The sequence below is a fragment of the Saimiri boliviensis genome, chromosome X (genome assembly GCF_048565385.1).
Source record: "Saimiri boliviensis isolate mSaiBol1 chromosome X, mSaiBol1.pri, whole genome shotgun sequence".
Lineage (NCBI taxonomy): Eukaryota > Metazoa > Chordata > Mammalia > Primates > Cebidae > Saimiri > Saimiri boliviensis.
Window position 1 is genome coordinate 128,326,465 of NC_133470.1, and position 14,656 is coordinate 128,341,120.

Genomic DNA, 14,656 nt, shown 5'->3' on the forward strand with positions numbered 1-14,656 from the left:
TACAGAGGGGTCCTGTCTCATACCAAGGAAGAAAGAATGCTATGCAGAGAAGTCAAACAGTGTCTGAACAGATAGGCCTTGCAGGATACCCCCATTCAATCTATTACCATTAGGTCACACCCTTTTGTCTAATCACATTTCTACATGGCTATCCATTCTTTACTGAGCCTAAGTATATAGAGGGTTTCCTCTAGGTTTGGTGCTCCTCATTTCTGAAGGCTCCTATGTCATGTAAAATTTTGATTAAATAAATTTGTCATGCTTGTCTCTTGCTCACCTATCTTTTGTTATAGGGGTCTTGGCTATGACCCTTATGATTGGTGAGGAAAGGTATCACACTTTTCTACCTTTACTATCTATAACCCATAATTTAGTAGACTCTTCTTTTAGAAACTTAAATGAAATATATATAAGTTATAGTTTATTCTCCTTGTAGACCCCTTCAGAATTCAGAAACTCTTATTGAATATATTTATTTTCGTAGCAATATAGTGATTTGCATAGTTGCAGTAAGAATTTATTCTCCTTTTGCTTGGACATAATTGGAAACATTGGTTATATAACCAAGGACTTGCCCACGATATAATATGTGAAAATTATGCTCATTAAGTTAGATATGAACAGATACTTCTGCGGCACCAAAGCTGACTTTATAAAGCCAGTGCTTACAGTAAACTTGGGAAAACTGGCATGGTACCTGCCTTTCACGGTTCTCAAGTAAGGAAGGTCATTTCCTGGCAGGCTAGAAACTTTAGGATATTTTGAGAACCTTAAAAAGAAAGAAATTAACCCACATTTTTAGGTACTATCGGCAAAATCCTTGTTTCCTAGCCTCAGGTCCACAAATAAGAAGAAGCTTTTAAAAGTCCAATCTGAGATTCTTTGTGAAAACATCCATCAAAATAAACTTAAGAAGATCCATATGGCAAAGTAGCACACTTGGCTGCACTCTCATAAATAATTAGGTCCCTTCTGATGAGATATCTTATTCTTTGATCAAGATAATTTTTGAAGCTTTTTTGATCCAAAAGGAGAGGAATTTTAGTAAAAATTGTTATGTGATAGTGGAAAATGACACATCATCTATAGTGTATCCTTTAGGTCTGATTTAAGCAAAATCAGTGTTCTGTTTATTGTTCATTGTTCATTGTCTGAACTATTTTGCAACTCCTTGTAAGTTGTAGGTAACTGATATATAAATTCTACTTTGTCTGTTAGACATTTGGCTCCTCCACCTCACCTTCAAAAAAACAGTTTTGTCTCTATTTGTCAACATTCCTTTACTCCACAAAAATTTTAGCTCTTTTGACTTTTATTTTGAACCAGTTATATCTTGCTGATTCCCTCATATCATATGAATAAAATAAATCTTTAATCAATTTTCGTGTCTTTATGAAAGTCGTGATTTCACCTTGTTCTGTAAAAGATCTTTTAACAGGATATTTAATTCCTGGTTACCTTTCTGAGTTTAGATCATAGAATTAGTTATGTTCACCCTATTAAGGAATTTTGTGATTTAATAAAAAGTATTCACAAAAGAAGTGCTTGATCTTTCATGACATATAACTTGGATGATAACTTAAGTAGAGCCTCAAATGTCATTATAGTGTCATAGTTTGTTGTTCATCCATCTTTCTTTATGATTCCACATAGCAAACAAGTCTCGGGGATTAGAAGCTGCAAAGAGTATTTAAGAAATGACTTTGTCTATCACATGGTAGTAAAAAAAAAAAAAAAAAAAAAAAAAAAAAAAGAGGAATTTTTCTGCAAGCCATTCCTTTCAATATTTGGAGGCTATAATCCATACCCTAACAAAATAATATCTTGCCTATTTTATTTATGCACCATTGTTTTCTTGGTTGTGCATACATAATTTAAAATTGTTTCTGATTGTTAGAGAAAATTATAATTTATCTTAGTTATATGCAATATAAATTAGCCTTTATTACTCTCTAGCTTGCCAAAGAAAGACAAGAGAGTTGTCACTCTTGATAAGACCTGGTATCTTCTTAGGGCTCGCCACAGGGATTAGATGGGGTTGCAGTTTCAAATGTCAGAGACTTTTTATCTTAAACTTTGGCTATTACACTGTTGACTCCTAGTATTGACTAATCAAAAGTCAGGAAAAGGCAAAAAATTCAGTAGTAATAGACTTCATATCCTGAAGAACAGCTATGAGCTCCAGGTCTACTATAAAATGCAGGGTGAGTGTCTCTTAGTTCCATTAAATTTATTGTTCATCTGAGTAGAAGAGTGGTTTACAGAGCCTAGGAAGGGTAATGGGCACTTGGGGGGAATGGGGATGGTTAATGGGTAAAAAAAAAAAAATAGAATAAATAAGGCCTAGTATTTGATAACACAACAGGGTGATTACAAAAAAAAATAATTTAGTGTGCATTTTAAAATAACTAAATGAATATAACTGGATTGTTTGTAACACAAAGGAAAAATGTTTGAGGGAATGGATACCCTATTTTCGATGATGTGATTATTATGCATTGCATGCCTGTATCAAAACATCTCACATACCTCATAATATATACACCTACTATGTACTCACAAATTTTTCTTAAAGTTTATTGCTCATGTATTACTCATATGCTATATCAGTACTGAGTCTTGCAGACTAATATTTATGTATTATTTGTGTTTATTCTCTTTATTTATTGTTCACATCTTTCCCTACATATTTATCGGCATCTCTTGGTTGTAGTTACTAGTCATAGGATAATGGACACATACTTTTGATATTAGGCAAATAATGGAAGCATCCGGAGGTGACATAAACTCACTATTGGCACTTAACTACAAATGGGCAGGGGATACAGCTTTCTTCTCAGGAAATGTTGTCCTGGAATAGCTTTACTTCATTAATAGGCTAATATATGGTAGAACTTGACTACTCTGAAATCTCCATCAAAACATTATTTTAAATTTCCATTTAATCTTTTTATAGAGTATACATACTGGGGACAATTTTGGACCCCTAGGGTACATTTGGTAGTGTCTAGAGCCATTTTGAGTCATCACAACTGGTGGGAAATGCTACTGGTATTTAGCTGGTAAAGGCCAGTGGTGTACTACTAAACAGCAGAGGACAGCTCCTTTTTCTAACAAAAAATCTTTCAGATCCTAAATGCCAATAGTGCTGAGATTGAAAAAGCTTGGCTTAGTGAGTCAACAATGCTGTTTGCCTGGTATTGAACTGGTTGATTTCAAATAAAGATTACCAGAAATAATCACTTTCTGTCTTTTGTAAAATCAAATTATTCATGTTGTCTGCAACTTAATGCAAGTATTTCTCTTTGCCTATTCTATAGAGCCTGGTGATTAGGATTAGAGGAAATTACAAAAGTTTTAATAACACAGAATGAGCAAAGTAGTGTAAGCTTTAGAATGTGCAGTATATATAAATGCTTATTGAATAAAATAATCCTATCAAGTTAGAGAAGTTTTACTTGTCCAAGGGGATCCAATGCTTACACTTCATGCAAAGAGGGTCAATTTCTTGGCAACTGTTAGAACTGGTGACATTTGCTTTTATCTGGCAGTGTTCAATGACAATTTTCCCTTGTCATCTAGTTATCAACTTTAAAAAATCTTCAACATACAAAGCTGGAAACAGAAAGGCAAAACTATACTAAATTATTTACATTATCCAATTAAAGAGTAATGTGTCTTTTTAACGTAACACAAGTGTTAATAAAGACTTGTAATAAACAAAAACAACAATAATAACAACCACAAATGACACTTGCAACTTTAAAAGATGGGATGTTTACTACACATAGTGAACAACAGAAAATAATGAAATTACTATGTATCTTGTTAAATATAATTTAAGAAGAAATTTTATGTCATACCTGATGATTTAGTAAATAAATATGTAGTCACCAAAGCATTATGATTTAGTATAACTGTTTCTCTGATATACTAGCACTAGTTGAGAAAAATGAAATTACTTTGCAATTATTATTGAGTTTTGACAAGGTGTCTTGTAGTTACACGTTCAGTTTTTAATATGTAATTATTGAAGAAGACATTTATCTAACACTTTTGTGCCTTGGGCAGCAGCCCCTGCAATTGTAGTATCAAGCAAAATCTAATGGTAAAACAAATTTCCTAATATTTATAGCAGTAACCTTTAGCAGGTTCCTTTAGAGACATAGATGTTCAAGTGACAGAGATTCCCTTTTGCCAAAGGGGGATCATCAGGTACAAGGGAATACCTTTTTCCTACACTATTTAATTAGCTCCATCTTGCTTGCTTGTGTATAGACCCTAAGTAGATTCTATTGAGTCTGACGCCATAAAGGAAAAGATATGTTTTCTGTGGTCTCTTCATAATCAACTCAGTCCAACCAGGGAGACTGAAAAGCTCTCCTGCCTTCCAGCTAAGCAATAAAAGAGAAATGGTGCCTGGAAAAAATATTTAGCATTACCAACAGCCTGAGTCAAACTACCATGATGGAAGCTACTATAAATGAGCTCTAGTTTGGCCTGTGATATTTCAGTCATCTTAAAAGAGCTCACTACTTTTTACCAGTGGAAGAGGTACCCAGGTGGACACAATTTTTATCTTTAAAAATTGTTTTAGAAGGCTTATGCTGTGCTCCCTTTGATAGCACATATACTAAAATTGGTACAATACAGAGAAGATTAGCATGGCCCCTGCACAAGGAAGTCACACAAATTCATGAAGTGTTCCATATTTTTAGTAATAAAGAAGAAAAGAGAAAAGAATAAAATAGACACAATAAAAAATGATACAGGTGATATCACCACTGACCCCAGAGAAATATAAGCAACCATCAGAGAATACTATAAAGAGCTCTATGCAAATAAAGTAGAAAATCTAGAGAAAACGAATAAATTCCCGGACACATACACCCTCCCAAGACTGATAAGTTCCTGGACTATACACCTTCCCAAGACTGAACCAGGAAGAGGTTGAATCCTTGAATAGACCAATAACAAGTTCCAAAATTGAGGCAATCATATATAGTTTACCAACCAAAAAACTCCCAGGACCAGTTGGATTTACAGCTGAATTCCACCAAATATACAAAGAGGAGTTGATACCATTTCTTCTGAAACTATTCCAAATAATTGAAAAGGAAGGAACCCTCCCTGATCATTCTATGAGGCCAGCATCATCCTGACACCAAAATCTGGCAGAGATACAACAAAAAAGGAAAACTTCAGGCCAATATCTCTGATGAACATCAATGTAAAAGTTCTCAATAAAATACTGGCAGAAGCACATCCAAAAGCTTATCCACCACGATCAAGTTGGATTCATTCTCGGGATACAAGGCTGGTTCAACATATGCTAATCAATAAACGTAATTCATCACATAAATAAATCTAAAAACAAAAACCACATGATTATCTCAATAGATATAGAAAAGGCCTTCAATAAAATTCAACATCCCTTCATGTTAAAAACTCTCAATAAATTAGGTATTGAAGGAACATACCTCAAAATCATAAGAGCCATTTATGCCAAACCCATAGCCAATATCATACTGGATGGGCAAAAACTGGAAGCATTTCCCTTGAAAAACTAGCACAAGACAAGTCTTGTGCTCTCTTGCCACTCATATTCAACATAACATTGGAAGTTTTGGCCAGGGCAATCAGGCAAGAGAAATAAATCAAGGGTATTCAAATAGGAAGGAAGGAAGTCAAAATGTTTTTGTTTGCAGATAACATGATCCTATATCTAGAAAACCCCATTGTCTCAGCCCAAAAACTTCTTATGCTGATAAGCAACTTCAGCAGTCTCAGGACAGAAAATCAATGTGCATAAATCACAAGCATTCCTATACATCAAGAACAGGCAAGCAGAGAGCCAAATCATGAATGAACTACCATTTATGATTGCTACAAAAAGAACAAAATACCTAGGAATACAGATAACAAGGGAAGTGAAGTTCCTTTTCAAGGAGAACTTCAATCCACTGCTCAAGGAAACCAGAGAGGACACAAACAAATGAAAAATATTTCATGCTCATGGATAGGAAGAATCAATATTGTGAAAATAGCCATACTGCCCAAAGTAATTTATGGATTCAATGCTATTCTCATTAAACTACCACTGACATTCTTCACAGAATTAGAAAAAAGAAACTATTTTAAAATTTTTATGGAACCAAAAAGAGCCCATATAGCCATGAGAATCCTAAGCAAAAAGAACAAGCTAGAGGCATCACGCTACCAGACTTTAAACTCTGGAAAATATCACAGGCCAAACTAGAGCTCATTTACAGTAGCTACCATAAGGCTACAATAACAAAACAGCATTGTAATGATACAAAAACAGACACAGACAAATGGAACAGAATAGAAAACTCAGAAATAAGGTTGCACATCTACAACCATCTGATCTTCGACAAATTTCACAAAAAGAAGCAATGGGGAAATAATCCCCCATTTAATAAATGGTGCTGGGAGAACTGGCTATCCATTTGCACAAAATTGAAACTGGACCCCTTCCTCATACCATACTCAAAAATTAATTCAAGATGGATTAAAGACTTAAATGTAAATCCCAAAAGTATAAAAATTCTAGAAGAAAATCTAGGAAAAAACATTCAAGACATAGGCATGAACAAAGGTATCAAGATAAAATCATCATAAGCAATTGCAACGAAAGCAAAAATTGATAAATGGGATCTAATTAAAAAGCTTCTGCACAGCAAAAGAAACTATCATTAGAATGAACAGGAAACCTACAGAATGGGAAAAAAATTTTGCAGTCTATCCATTTGACAAAAGTCTAATATCCCATATCTACAAATAAACAAATTTATGAAATAAAAACAAAAGAAAACAAAATCAAAAAGTAGGCAAAGAACAAGAACAAACACTTCTCAAAAGAAGACATTCATGCAGCCAACAAATGTATGAAAGAAAGCTCAATATCACTGATCATTAGAGAAGTACAAATCAAAACACAATGAGATACCATGTCACACCAGTCAGAATGGCCATTATTAAAAAGTCAAGAAACAACAGACGCTGGCAAGGTTGCAGAGAAACATGAACACTTTTACACTGTTGTGTAAAGTGACACAAGAAATGACACTGTGGTTAGTTCCCTGGGTCTTCTTTCTGTCTCATATACCCCAGACTTGTTGCTGAACAAGCCAGAAACTCAGAAATGGCAACAGTCACAGACAGCAAAAGCCCAACAAAGACTTGCTCTTCCTATCTAAAAGACTAAGAAAGGGGAAGCCTAGAAAAATAGAAAGCTTTTAGACAATAATTGTCATAGACCAGACAAACATCACAGAAAAATATGGTACCATCCCTGCCCTTGCCAGCAAAGGATAATTGGGGAGCCTAGACATTCACTCTTAGGATGCAGTAACAAGTTGTCTAGCACCCCATTGGGATGGTATCTGAGATGGCCAAATAGAAAGCTAAGACTTTAATCCCTGATTGTTGTTAATGAGAATCACACTCCTCCTGCCCCTTTGCAGTGTCTATGTGAGACACCATGTGAGAAATCTAGACTTCAACCTAGACTCAGCTGTAAAGAGACATCCCTCTACCCACCGAAGAGTTTCTGTCAGAAGAGGCCTTTCATAATTGCCAAGCGACGATGAAGCCACCTCCACCAAAATGTTAACCATGGAAGAGCCTGGAACTCCCACCTATGTGCCAAAATAGAAGGTTTAAATAAGAACATAGTACAAAAACATTTAGGTTTAAATTGGAAGTTAGTAGTTATACCCAAAATAGGAAAATCTCAAAATAAATGAGAAAAGAGAATGGATAACAATATCAAGATGATAGAGATGTTAAAATTAACTGACAGTTCAACAGTCAAAATTAAAAAAAAGCAAACAACTATGAACATACTTGAATCAAGTTTAAAAATAAGAAGCCTTAGTATAGTAATAGACAGACATAGCAAAGTATTAGAAATGTAAAGAACCAAATGACAATTTCAGAATTGAAAAGCACAATAATTGAAATAGAAAGCTCAATAGATAGGCTCAAAAACAGAATGGAATGGAAAGATTAAATAAACCACTGAATTGAAAATAGAATAGTAATTACTCATTCTGGCCAGTAGAGAGAAAATATACTAGACAAAAATGAATAGATACTCTAAAACCTGTGTGACTATAACGAAAGGTTTAACATTCATGCCATTGGAGTCCTGGGTAGAAAAAGAACTGATGTTGGTACTCAAAGAAATAATGCCTAAAATATCCCATACATGGTGTAAATATAAACCTATAGATTAAAAAAGCTGGGTGAACTTCTAACAGGATAAACACAAAGAAATCCATCCCAAGACACATTATATTTAAACTGGAAACTAAAAACAAAGACAAATTTCCTAAAGCAGACAGAGCAAAATGACCCCTTATCTACAGCTGAAAATCACTACTCTTGTTCAATATATTTCTGGAAATTTTGGCCAGTGCAATAAAGCATGACAATAAAATAAAATACATGCATGTTGGAAAGAAGGAAATAAAACTGCTCTTATTTCCAGATCATATAATGCCTATGTTGAAAATCCTAGGGAATCTATAAAATATAAATATAAAAGACTCCTAGAACTAATAAGAGAGTTTAGCAGTGTTTCAGGATATAAGAATACAATAATAAATTGTATTTCTATAAATTAAGCAATCAATTCACAGACATCAATTAAAAATATAAAAACCAGCAAGGGTTGCAATCCTAGTCTCTTATAAAACAGACTTCAAACCAACAAATATCAAAAGAGACAAATAGGGACATTACATAATAATAAAAGGATCAATCCAACAAGAAGAGATACTATCCTAAATATATGTGCATCCAACACAGGAGCACCCAGATATATAAGGCAAGTTTTTAATGCCCTAAAACGAGTTTTAGACTTTGATACAATAATAGTGGGAGACTTCAAAATTCCACTGTCAATATTAGACAGACCAATGAGACAGAAAATTAGCAAGGACATCCAGGATTTGAATACAGAGCTGGACCAAGTGGATCTAATAGACACATACAGAACACTCCACCCCAAATCCACAGGATATACATTTTTCTTAGCAACACATCGCACTTACTCTAAAATTGACCACATAATTGGAAGCAAATCCCTCCTCAGCAAATGCAAAAGAAGGGAAATCATAGCAGTCTATCAGACCACAGCACAATCAGGTTAGAACTCAGGATTAAGAAACACACTCAAATCCGCACAATCACTTTGAAACTGAACAACTTGCTTCTGAGTGTCAACTGGATAAAAAATGAAATAAAGACAGAAATAAAGAAGTCCTTCAAAACCAATCAGAATGAAGACACAACTTACCAGAATCTCTGGGACACCTTTAAAGTAGTATTGAGAAGGAAATTTATAGCAATAAATGCCCACATGAGAAACAAGGAAAGATCTAAAATTGACATCCTATTATCAAAACTAAAAGAGCTACAGGAGGAAGATCAAATCCTCAAAAGCTAGCAGAAGACAGGAAATAACTAAGATCAGAGCCAAACTGAAGGAGATAGGGACACACACACAAAAACCCTTCAAAAAATAAATAAATCCAGGTGCTGGTTTTATGAAAAGATAAACAACATAGACACTAGCCAGACTAATAAAAAAGAAGAGAGAAGAATCAAATAGATGCAATAAGAAAAGATAGAGGGGATATCAACATTGATCCCACAGAAATATAAACTACCATCAGAGATTACTACAAACAGCTCTATGCACATAAACCAGTAAACCTGGAAGAAATGGATAAATTCCTGGACACTTTACTCTACCATGACTAAATCGGGAGGAAGTTGAAACCCTGAATAGGCCAATAACAAGAGCTGAAGTTGAGGCAGCAATCAATAGCCTACCAACCAAAAAAGTCCAGGTCCAGATGGGTTCACAGCCAAATTCTACCAGATATAAAAAGAGGAGCTGGTTCCATTCCCTCTGAAACTATATCAAACAATACAAAAAGAGGAAATTCTCCCTAACTCATTTTATGAGACCAACATCATCCTGATACCAAAACCAGGCAAAGACTCAACTAAAAAAGAAAACTTCAGGCCAATGTTCATGATGAACATTGACACAAAAATCTTCAATAAAATACTGGCAAACAGAATGCAACAGCACATAAAAAAGCTTATATATCACGATCAAGTAGGTTTCATCTCGGGGATGCAAGGCTGGTTCCACATACACAAGTCCATAAACGTAATCCATCACATAAACAGAACCAAAGACAAAAACCACACGATTATCTCAATAGATGCAGAGAAGGCCTTAGACAAAATTCAACAGCACTTTATGCTAAAAACTCTCAATAAACTGGGTATCAAAGGAACATATCTCAAAACAACAAAAGTTATTTACGAAAAACCTACAGCCAATATCATACTGAATGGGCAAAAACTGGAAGCATCCCCTCTGAAATCAGGCACTAGACAAGGATGCCTTCTCTCACCACTCCTATTCAATATAGTATTGGAAGTTCTAGCCAGAGCCATTAGGCAAGAAAAAGAAATAAAGGGTATTCAACTAGGAAAGGAGGAAGTCAAACTGTCTCTATTTGCAAACGTCATGATTGTATATTTAGAAGAACTCATTGTCTCAGCCCAAAATCTGAAACTGATAAGCAACTTCAGCAAAGTCTCAGGATACAAAAATCAACGTGCAGAAATCACAAGCATTCCTATATACCATTAACAGACAAACAGAGACAAATCAAGATTGAACTCCCATTCATAATTGCTACAAAGAGAATAAAACACCTAGGAATACAACTAACAAAAGATGTAAAGGACTCTTCAAGGAGAACTACAAACCACTGCTCAACGAAATAAGAGAGGACACAAACAGATGGAAAAACATTCCATGCTCATGGTTAGAAAGAATCAATATTGCGAAAATGGCCATACTGCCCAAAGTAATTTATAGATTCAACACTATCCCCATAAAGCTACCAATGACCTTCTTCACAGAACTGGAAAAAAACACTTTAAACTTCATATGGAATCACAAGAGAGTCTGTATAGCAAGACAATCCTAAGCAAAAAGAACAAAGCCAGAGGCATTATACTGCTGGACTTCAAACTATACTACAAGTCTACAGTAATCAAAACAGCATGGTACTGGTACCAAAACCGAGACATAGACCAATGGAACAGAACAGAGGCCTCAGAAGCAACACCACACATCTACAACCATCTGATCTTTGACAAACCTGACAAAAACAAGCAATGGGGAAAGCACTCCATCTTTAATAAATGGTGTTGGGAAAACTGGCTAGCAACGTGCAGAAAGCAGAAACTGGACCACTTACTGTCACCTTACACTAAAATTAACTCCAGATGGATTAAAGATTTAAACATAAAACCTAACACCATAAAAACACTAGAAGAAAATGTAGGCAAAACTATCCAGGACATAGGCATAGGCAAGAACTTCATGACTGAAACACCAAAAGCATTGGCAACAAAAGCCAAGACAGACAAATGGGATCTAATTAAAATTCAGAGTTTCTGTACAGCAATAGAAACCATCATTAGAGGAAACCAGCAACCAACAGAATGGGAAAAATTTTTGCAGTCTACCCATCTGACAAAGGGCTAATATCCAGAATCTACAAAGAACTAAAACAGATATACAAGAAAAACACAAACAACCCCATTCAAAAGTGGGCAAAGGATATGAACAGACACTTTTCAAAAGAAGACATATATGAGGCCAACGAACATGAAAAAATGCTCATCATGACTGGTCATTAGAGAAATGCAAATCAAAACCACGTTGAGATGCCATCTCATGCACTAAAATTCACTCCAGATGGACTAAAGACTTAAACGTAAGACCTAACACCATAAAAACCCTAGAAGAAAATCTAGGCAAAACCATTCAGGACATAGGCATAGGCAAGGACTTCATGACCAAAACACCAAAAGCATTGGCAACAAAAGCCAAAATAGACAAATGGGACCTAATCAAACTCCACAGCTTCTGCCTGGCAAAAGAAATAGTCATGAGAGTGAATCGGCAACCAACAGAATGGGAAAAAATTTTTGCCGTCTACCCATCTGACAAAGGGCTGATATCCAGAATTTACAAAGAACTAAAACAGATTTACAAGAAAAAAAACAAACAAGCCCGTTCAAAAGTGGGCAAAGGATATGAACAGATACTTTACAAAAGAAAATATACATGAGGCCAACATATGAAAAAATGCTCATCATCACTGCTCATTAGAGAAATGCAAATCAAAACTACATTGAGATACCATCGCACGCCAGTTTGAATGGCGATCATTAAAAAATCTAGAGACAACAGATGCTGGAGAGGATGTGGAGAAATAGGAACCCTTTTACACTGTTGGTGGGAGTGTAAACTAGTTCAACCATTGTGGGAGACAGTGTGGTGATTCCTTAAGGACCTAGAAATAGAAATTCCATTTGACCCAGCAATCCCATTAATGGGTATATATCCACAGGAGTATAAATCGTTCTACTATAAAGACATATGCACATGAATGTTCACTGCAGCACTGATTACAATAGCAAAGACCTGGAACCAACCCAAATGCCCATCAATGATAGACTGGACAGGGAAAATGTGGCACATATACACCATGGAATATTATGCAGCCATCAAAAACGATGAGTTCATGTCCTTTTTAGGGACATGGATGAACCTGGAAACCATCATTCTCAGCAAACTGACACAAGAGCAGAAAATTAAACACTGCATGTTCTCACTCATAGGCAGCTGTTGAACAATGAGAACACATGGGCACAGGGAGGGGAGCACTACCCACTGGGGTCTGTTGGGGGGAAATAGGGGAGGGACAGCAGGGGGTGGGGAGTTGGGGAGAGATAGCATGGGGAGAAACGCCAGATATAGGTGAAGGGGAGGAAGGCAGCAAATCACACTGCCATGTGTGTACCTATGCAACAATCTTGCATGTTCTTCACATGTATCCCAAAACCTAAAATGCAATAAAAAAAAAAAGAATGGTGAACATTAAAAAATCTGGAAATGACAGATGCTGGAGAGGATACGGAAAAATAGGAATACTCTTACACAGTTGGTGGGAGTGTAAATTAGTTCAACCATTGTGGAAGACAGTGTGGTGATTTCTCAAGGATCTAGAAATAGAAATTCCATTTGAGCCAGCAATCCCATTATTGGGTATATAACCAAAGAACTATAAATTGTTCTACTATAAAGACACGTGCACACGTATGTTCATTGCAGCCCTGTGTACAATAACCAAGACCTGGAACCAACCAAAATGCCCATCAATGATAGACTGGACAAAGAAAATGTGGCACATAATACACCATGGAATACTATGCAGCCATAACAAATGATGAGTTCGTGTCCTTTGTAGAACTTGGATGAATCTGGAAATCATCATTCTCAACAAACTGATACAAGAACAGAAAACCAAACACCACATGTTCTCACTCATAGGTGGGTGTTGAACAATGAGAACACATTGACTCAGGGAGAGGAGAATCACACACTGGGGACAGTTGGGGGGGCTAGGGGAAGGAGAGCGGGGGGTGGGGAGGGATAACATGGGGAGACATGCCAGATATAGTCAAAGTGGGAATAGAGGCAGCAAACCACCTGGTTATGTATGCACCTATGCAACAACCCTGCATGACCTGCACATATACCCCAGAACCTAAAGTAAAATTAAAATACACACACACACACACACACACACACACACACACACATATATATATATATATATATATATATATATATAAACCAAAAATATTTTAAATATAGTATCATTTACAATCATTCAAAAAATAAAGTACTTAGATGTAAACCTAACAAAACGTGCTGGACTTATGTGCCAAAACTATGAAACACTGAAGAAATGAATCTAAAAGTATCTAATTAAATAGAGAGACACAGTATGTTTGTGAATTGCAAGACTCAACATAGTAAAGATGTCAATTTACTCCAAATTGATATAAAGGTTTAATGCATTACGATCAAAATTGCAGTTAAATTTTTTTGTAGATATAGACAAGATTACACTAAATATATGTGAAAAGTCAAAGAACTTAGAATAGCTAAAACAATGTTGCAAAAAAAAAAAGAAAATCAGTCCATGTGATTTCAAGATTTATTATATAGCTATAGTCCTCAAGATTGTGTGGTGGTAGACAGATAGATACATATAGATAAGCGGAAGAGAACAGAAAACCCAGAAACAGAGCCACACAAATATTCTCGGCTGATTTTTTACAAAAATATGTAAGTACTTCAATGGAGGGAAAATAGGCTTTTCAATAAATGATACTAGAAAAACTGGATATCCATAGGCAAAAAATAATGAACCCTGAACTAAGTCTCACAAGTTATATAATGAAAATAATTCAAAATGGTTTGAGAACTTAAATGTAAAATGTAACACTGTAAAAATTTTAGAAAAATAAACAAATTTAACATTCTCAAAATAACCTAATTACAAAAATAGAGTGGTTTAGTGGTTGCCAGGAATTAAATGGGGATAGTGGTGGAAGGGAAATGGGTGTTGCTATAAAAGTATAACATGAAGGATTTATGTCAGGATAGCACTGTTCTGTGTTATACTGTATCAATGTTAGTATCCTGGTTGTGAGATTATATTATAGTTATAAGTTC

At 35.4% G+C, this 14,656-nt stretch overlaps 1 protein-coding gene and 1 non-coding gene across 2 annotated transcripts in view; one reads left to right on the forward strand and one right to left on the reverse strand.

The window, feature by feature from the left end:
- IL1RAPL2 (interleukin 1 receptor accessory protein like 2) overlaps window positions 1-14,656 on the reverse strand; it is a 1,129,803-nt gene that overhangs the window by 86,100 nt on the left and 1,029,047 nt on the right. The gene's annotated exons all lie outside the window — the stretch shown is intronic.
- Window positions 4,610-4,716, forward strand: LOC120362006 (U6 spliceosomal RNA). The gene has a single exon (XR_005578012.1). It is a non-coding gene; the product is annotated as a U6 spliceosomal RNA (small nuclear RNA).